This window comes from Trichechus manatus, unplaced genomic scaffold, assembly GCF_000243295.1.
Source record: "Trichechus manatus latirostris isolate Lorelei unplaced genomic scaffold, TriManLat1.0 scaffold00033, whole genome shotgun sequence".
NCBI classification, from domain to species: domain Eukaryota; kingdom Metazoa; phylum Chordata; class Mammalia; order Sirenia; family Trichechidae; genus Trichechus; species Trichechus manatus.
Genome location: NW_004443969.1, coordinates 9,943,821 through 9,952,038, shown reverse-complemented (window position 1 = coordinate 9,952,038; position 8,218 = coordinate 9,943,821). Strand labels below are relative to the sequence as shown.

Sequence of the window (8,218 nt, the reverse complement as noted above, 5' to 3'; positions counted from 1 at the left end):
CTCTGAGCACTGCTTTTGCTGTGTCCCAAAAGTTCTGGTAGGATGTGTTTTTATTCTCATTTGATTCTATGAATTTCTTTATTCCGTTCTTAATTTCTTCTGTAACCCAGTAATTTTTGAGCAAAGTGTTGTTCAGTTTCCATGTGTTTGATTTTTTTCGTTGCTTTTTCTGTTGATTTCCACTTTTATGGCTTTATGGTCAGAAAAGATGCTTTGTAATATTTCTATGCTTTGAATGTTGTTAAGGCTTGCTTTTTGGCCTGGTATGTGGTCTGTTCTGGAGAATGTTCCATGTGCGTTGGAAAAGAAAGTATACTTGGCTGCTGTTGGGTAGAGTGTTCAGTATATCTGTGAGATGAAGTTGATTGATTGTAGCATTAGCTCTTCTGTGTCTTTGTTGAGTTTCTTTCTGGATGTTCTGTCCTTCACTGAAAGTGGTGTGTTGAAGTCTCCTACTACTATTGTGGAGCTGTCTCTCTTTTCAGTGCTGTGAGAGTTTATCTATTTTGGAGCTCTGTCGTTGAGTCTGTAAATATTTATTATAGTTATTTCCTCCTGGTGTGTTGACCCTTTAATCATTATATACTGCCCTTCCTTATCCTTTGTGGTGGATTTTACTTTAAAGTCTGTTTTGTCGGAGATTAATATTGTCACTCCTGCTCTTTTTTGTGTTTGCTTGATACATTTTTTTCTATCCTTTGAGTTTTTGTTTGTTTGTATCTTTAAGTCTAAGATGTGTCTCCTGTAGGCAGCATATAGACGGATTGTATTTTTTTATCCAGTCTGCCGTTCTGTCTTTATTAGTGCATTTAGTCCATTTACATTCAGTGAAATTATTGATAGGTATGAGTTTAGTGCTGTCATTTTTATGTCTTTTTTTGTGTGTTGTTGACAGTTTCTTTGTTCTACTTAATTTTCTGTGCTGAGTCATTTTTATTTATGTATTTTCTTTTCATCGTTGTTGATTTTGTGTTTGCTGAGTCCTCATATTTTTCTCATTTTTTATTTTGACTTGTAGGAGTGTTAGTTTCCTTTGTGGTTACCTTAATATTTACCCCTATTTTTCTAAATTTATATCAGTCTTTATTTATTTATATTGCCTTGACTTCCTCTCCATATGAAAAATCCATATCTACATTTTTTAAGTCCCTCTATTTTGTTTTAACGTTGTCATCTTTTACATATTCACATCTGTTTCCCTATTTTCGGTGTTTTAGCTCTGATTTCGTTTTGTGACTTACCTGTCTGGGTTGATAATCTGGTTGCTCTGTTCTGTGTTCTAGTCTTGGGTTGTTATCTGATGTTAATGATTTTCTAACCGGAGGACTCCCTTTAGTATTTCTTGTAATTTTTGTTTGGTTTTTGAAAATTTGCTAAACTTCTGTTTATCTAGAAATGCCCTAATTTCGCCATCATATTTGAGAGACAGTTTTGCTGGATATATAATTCTTGGCTGGAAATTTTTTTCCTTAAAGGCTTTGTATATGTCATCCCATTACCTTCTTGCCTGCATGGTTTCTATAGAGCAGTCCAAGCCTTTCTTATTGACTCTTCGTTTGTAGATGACTTTTCATTTATCCCTAGCTGCTCTTAAAATTCTCTCTTTATGTTTGGTTTTGGCAAGTTTGGTTATAATACTTCTTGATGACATTCTTTTGGGATCTACGTTATGTGGGGTTTGATGAGCATCTTGGATGGAAATATTCTCATCTTTCATGGTATTGGAAGTTTTCTGCCGACAATCTTCAACAATTCTCTCTGTATTTTCTATTATCCTCTCCTTTTCTTATACTCCTATCACTCGTAGGTTATTCCTCTTGATAGAGTCCCACATAATTCTTAGGGTCTCTTTATTTTTTTTTAATCCTTTTATCTAATTTTTCCTCAAATAAGTTGGTATCAAATGCTTTATCTTTAATCTCACTAATTCTGACTTCTGTTGCCTCAGTTTTGCTCCTATGACTTTCTATTGAGTGGTCTAATTCTGAAATTTTATTGTTAATCTACATTTCTGATCGCTCTCTCTCTATGGATTCTTGTAGCCTGTTAAATTTGTCATTATGCTCTTCTCTAATGTTTTTGATTTCCTCTGTTGCGTGTTCTGTGTTTTGCTTAATTTCCTTCCTAATTTCTCGAAGGGTTCTGTATATTAATCTTATGTATTCTGCCTCTGGTAATTCCAAGAAATTTTTGTCCTCTGGAAAATTTCTAGATTCTTTATTTTGGGAGCTTGCTGAAGCCATCATGGATTGCCTCTTTATGTGATTTGGTATTGACTGTTGTCTCCAAGCCATCAGTAAGTTATATTTATTTATTTTATGTTTGCTTACTGTCGTAGCTACTTGTTTGTTTTGTTATGCCCAAATAGGCTGCTTGTATGAGCTAGTTTTATTATTGGCACCTTTGAAGCTCTGATGTCCTGTCACCAGGTGGTTAGATCTGTTACTAGGTATGTGATCTCAGGAGTCCCCCCACTCCTGTATGGATTCAGCTCAGGTGCCCAGGTAGATAGCCACCAAGTCTGTGGTGTAGGCTCTCACTTACAGTCCTAGACAGGCATGGTTGATTGGTGTAGGCACAGGCATCTGGCTGCAGCAAGGGGACACACTCTGAGCAAGGCTGGGGGCTGACGGCCAGCCCCAAGTGTCGAGGAGGGAGGCGTGTCCCTGTTCCCTAGAGCGGGTAGGTGGCTGGGTTTTGCAGCCGGTCTGTGAGCACCTAATGCTGTTGGCTGTAAGGACTGGGGAGCAGCTCTTATTCATGGTTCCCTGTCGCAGGTAGCTAGGTGGCGTGGGTGGAGCCACCAATCCTCAGGCCCCTGATGTGGGTAGGTGAAGACCCTGCTTGATGGATGTCAAATGTCAAGAACCTGCCACATCACAGCTTAAACAGTTGAAGTTAGAGTTCCGGTTTCTACCCTGTTGTACTGCTGTAATGAGGGCCTACGGTGTTGAGATGGGCCCACACAAGTCTATGCGGGGCTTAAGGCACTCAAAGTCCGTGTATCCCTTATGCCCGTGCCTAGGCAAAGGAGCTGTGCCTACCCTGAATTCCTGGCTTAGGGGAGCTGGCAGTTTATTTTTTCCCATTTGTTAATTTGTTCACACTCCAAGGCAGGGAGGATGGCTCCGGGAGTGTGACGGGTCCTACTTCTGGCCCAGGGGATTTGGCAATTGCTGAAGCCGGTCCGGTACCCAGTGCATAGCAGGGCGCAGGGAGGTAAATGGGAGAGAGGTCTTCCCCTAAGCGGGGTGTTTTTGATCTGCATGGTAAGCCATAGGTAAGTACTTATCTTTCACTGATGAGGGCTGCGTCTTACTGGTTCTGGGTGGCTGTATAGAGTCTCTGGCACTGGATCTCTTCTGGTGCAGAAAACCTGCCTCCTGAGCACCACCGCTTGCCTGGCTCACCGCTCACCCATGAGCTGCTCAGGCCTGAAGGGCTCAGGCTCTCGCCGTGTCAGATCTGGCAACTCCTTGCTGCTTCTGAACCGTCTCTCCCTCCCCTGCCACTCAGTTCGGTTCCTCAACTCTGCCTTTGATGTTCAGTGCTCCCAGATTGCCATATATAATGGAATCACTTGTTTTTTCGGGTCTTTGTTGTAAGAGGGTCCACCGGAAGCATCTGACTCCTCCACCATCTTGGCCCTGCCTCCCTAGGTCTGTACACTTCTGAAGGTGTGTTTCCATCTCTCTAACCCTTCCCTGAAGAATTCTGCGCTGTTTGATTTACACTATGTCAAACGGCAGTTTTGTCATCCTTGAGGAACTCAAATAGTGTTCCTTTTAAATGTTTTTTGAGTTTTGGTAACAAAAAGAAGTCTCAAGGGGTAAGATCAGGCCTGTAGGGTGGATGAGGTAAGGTTTCCCAACGAAATTTCTCATAGGACAGCCCTTGCTACCCTCAGAGAATGAGTAGATGCATTGTCGTGGTAGAAAAAAATTACTTCAGTGCAACTTTCCTCGCCTTTTTCTTACCAAGGCAGTTTTCATTTTTCTTTAAACTTCTTCATGATAAGCCCCTATGATTGTCCCCGTTCCTTGGAGGAAATCTGTCAAGATCATTACCCCTTAGGAATCTGAAAAAACAGTCGCCATAACCTTCTGAGCAGTCTTCCCTCTCTTGGCTCATCTTTGAGGTCTTCCTGACCTTCCTTTAAATGCTTGATCCATCTAAAAACTATTGTTTTATATGGGGCAGCATTCCCATAAATTTGTTGCAAAGCTTCAGTGATTTGGAAGATGTCCACTTGAGTTTTGTTAAAAATTTGACAGTAGCCCTGACCTAAAAATCATTTTTTTCCATGGCACAAAAAGTATCCTTTTTTTTTTAAAGGCGCCCTAACGAGACTAAGACAAGTATATTACTGAGAGGACTTGTCTGCAGCCATCCACTGATCACAGAGACATGTTTAAACACATTCTGTTTGGATTAAACCCGTGTGGGTATGAACTGGAACCCTACGGGCAATATTTTTTGACTTACTCGTATATGGTCTTTTGTGATTGGCTTCTTTGACTTAGCATACTGTTTCCAAGATTCATCCATGTTTAACATGTATCAGTACTTCGTTCCTATTTGTTGTCATGTAATATTCCATTGTATGGATATACTGCATTGTTTATCCATTCGTCAGTTGATGAACATTTGGGTTGTTATCAGTTGATGGACATTTGTGTTGTTACCTCTTTTTGGCTATTATGAATAATGTTACTGTGAACATTGGTGTACACATTTTGTGTTGACATATATTTTAATTTCTCTTGGAAGAATTTTTAGCAGTAGATTTGCTGGGTCATACGGTAACAATTTAGCCTTTTGAGGAACTGCCTGACTGTTTTCCAGAGCAGCTGCATCCTTTTACGTTCCCACCAGCAGTGTATGAGGGTTCCGATTTCTCCACATCCTTGCTAACACTTGTTACTGTCTGTCTTTTTGATCATAGCCATCCTAGTGGATGAGAAGTGGTATCTCTATGGTTTTGATTTGCATTTTCCTGATGGCTCATGATGTTGAGCATCTTTTTATTTTTTTAATTAATTCTACTTTAGATGAAGGTTTACAGAACAAAGTAGCTTCTCATTAAACAACACACACATTATTTTGTGACGTTGGTTACCAACTGCACAACATGTCAACACTCTCCCCTTCTCAACCTTGGGTTCCCTGTTACCAGCTTTCCTGTCCCCTCTTGCCTTGTAGTCCTTGCCCCTGGGCTGGTGTGCCCCTTTAGGCTCGTTTTGTTTTATGGGCCTGTCTAATCTTTGGCTGAAGGGTGAACCTCAGGAGTGACTTCATTACTGAGCTAAAAAGGTGTCTGGGGGCCATACTCTTCGGGTTTCTCCAGTCTCTGTCAGGCCAGTAAGTCTGGTCTTTTTTTTTTTGTGAGTTAGAGTTTTGTTCTACATTTTTCTCCAGCTCTGTCCGGGACTCTCTGTTATGATCCCTGTCAGAGCAGTCGGTGGTGGTAGCTGGGCACCATTTAGTTGTACTGGACTCAGTCTGGTGGAGACTGTGGTAGTTGTGATCCATTAGTCCTTTGGACTAATCCTTCCCTTGTGTTTTTAGTTTTCTTCATTCTCCTTTGTTGCCACGGTGTGAGACAAGTGAGGTATCTTAGATAGCTGCTCACAGGCTTTTAAAACCCCAGATGCTACTCACCAAAGTAGAATGTAGAACGTTTTCTTTATAAACTGTGTTATGCCAATGGAACTAGATGTTGTCTGAGACCATGGCCCCCACAGCCACCAGCCCAGTAATTCAGTCCCTCAGGGAGTTTGGACGTGTCTGTGGAGCTTACAGATGTTGAGCGTCTTTTCATGTGCTTACTGGCCGTTTGTATATCCTTGGAAAAATGTTTATTCAGATTCTTTCCCAGTTTTTTAATGGAGTTAGTGGTAGATTTGTACGGGTTCTTTTTTTATATACTATATACAAATCCCTTACCAGATGTGTGATCTTTAAATGTTTTCACCAATTCTGTGGATTGTCTTTTTACTTTCTTTATATGGTATCCTTTGGAACACAAAAGTTTTTAAGTCTGATGAAGTTCAGTTTATTTTGTCACTTATGCTTTTGGTGTCATAGTTAAGAAACCCTTGTCTAACCTAAGGTCATGAAGATTTATGCCTGTTTCCTTCTAAGAGTTTTATAGTTTTAACTCTTACATTTAGGTCTTTGATCAATTTTTAGTTAATTTTTGTATGTAGTGTGAGGAGGTGCAACTTCTTCTTTTTGCATGTGGATCTCCAGTTTTCCCAACACAATAAGAAGACTATTCTTTCCTGATGAATTGTCTTGGCAGTCTTGTTGAAAATCAATTGAATGTAAATGTGAGGGTTTATTTCTGGACTCTTAATTGTATTCCATTTATATATCTATCCTTATGCCAGTTCCAGATTATCTTGATAGCTTGGTGTGTTTTTTTTGTTTTTTTTTTTAAAGTCATGGTGTGTGAGTCTTCCAACTTTGTTCTTCCTTTCCAGATTGTTTGGCTATTCTTGGTTCCTTGAATTTCCATATGAATTTTAGGATCAGTTTGTCAATTTCTACAAAGAAGTCAGCTGGAATTTTGATAGAGATTGTATCAAATCTGTAGATCAATTTGAGGAGTATTGGCACTTTAACAATATATTAAGCCTTTTGATTCATCAACATTGGATGTCTTTCTAATACATACATTTTCTTTTATTTCTTTCAACAATGTTTTGTAGTTTTCAGAGTATAAGTTCTTATTTTTGATGCTATTGTAAGTGAAATCATTTTCTCAATTTCCTTCCCAAAAAAGCCTGCCAATACTGATTTGGATTGTATTAAATCTATAGGTCAGTTTGGGAAGAATTGACATCTTAATAGTATTGAGTCTCCCAATTTCATGAACATGGAATGTCGTCCCATTTATTTAAGTCATCTTGAAATTCTCAATTTTCAGTGTACAAGTTCATCTCATCTCTTATAAATGGTAAATATATTCCTAAAGTAGTTTCATGGTTTTGGACACTACTTTAAATGGAGTTTGTATGTTTTTTAAATTCCATTTCTAAGTACAGGCAGTCCCCGGCTTACGAATGTTCCATTCCTAAGTCTGTCTTTAAGTCAAATTTGTACATAAGTTGGAACAGTTAGGTACGGTTTGTATCTAATGTCAGTTACTCATATGTTTGTCTTAGTATATCTTATACTTTTTTATGCATAAGAAACATTAAAGAAACACCTCCAGATACACTAAAACATCTTTAACATAATAGGACAGTAATAATAATAATAATGTTTTGATGGATGTAGCAAAGTAGTGCCTGTTGGTCATTACGACTGTTGTATGTACCTTGAATTTTTAACGTAATAGACCTTATGGTGTTGGTTTGTAACTATGGGTTATATGTAAGTTGGACGTTCGTAACCTGGGGACTACCTGTATTCATCACTAGTATGTAGAAGTGCAGGTGAGTTTTGCCATTGGACGTGTATCTTACAAACTTGCCAAATTCACTTACAGTTCTAGTAGCTTTTTTTGGGTACATTCTTGAAGGTTTTTTATACACCGAGTCATGTCATCTACCAATTAAAGACAGTTTCACTTCATTCAAATTTTTATGCTTTTTATTTATTTTTTCTTGGTTTATTGCACTGGCTAGGACCTCCAATACAATGTTAGAAAAACATGATTAGAGTTGCCTTGTTCCTGATCTTAGGAGAAATTATTGAGCCTTTCGCTCTTGAGTTGTGGTGATAACTGTAGGTTTTTCATAGATGGCCTTCATCAGATTGAAGAAGTTTCCTCCTGTTCCTACTTTTTTGAGTGTTTTTTTTTTTTTTTTTTTTTTTTTTTCTCTCTCTTATGGGATTCTAACCGTCTTGAAGGCAAAAGTACTCTTACTCATCTTGCTGTTCTCTTTCTAGTTGTTTTAGTTCTGTATTTAATGTTTTGATTTTGTCCCTTTCTTCTTTTTTGATGTGTGCATCTATTGCTATAAGTTGTCCTCTGAGGACTGCCTTTGCTGTGTCCCAAATGTTTTGGTATGATGTGTTTTTGTTCTCGTTTGATTCTAGGAATTTTTTGATTCCATCTCTGATTTCTTCTATTACCCACTGATGTGTAAGCAGGGTATTATTCAGTTTCCATGTAATTGATTCTTTTTCCTTGCTCTTTCTACTGTTAATCTCTACCTTGATGGCATTGTGGTCAGAGAAGATACTTTGAATTATCTCAATGTTTTGG

General features: G+C 38.7%; 1 protein-coding gene across 1 annotated transcript in view; it reads left to right on the top strand.

The window, feature by feature from the left end:
* MCM6 (minichromosome maintenance complex component 6) overlaps positions 1-8,218 on the top strand; it is a 44,023-nt gene that overhangs the window by 16,429 nt on the left and 19,376 nt on the right. The gene's annotated exons all lie outside the window — the stretch shown is intronic.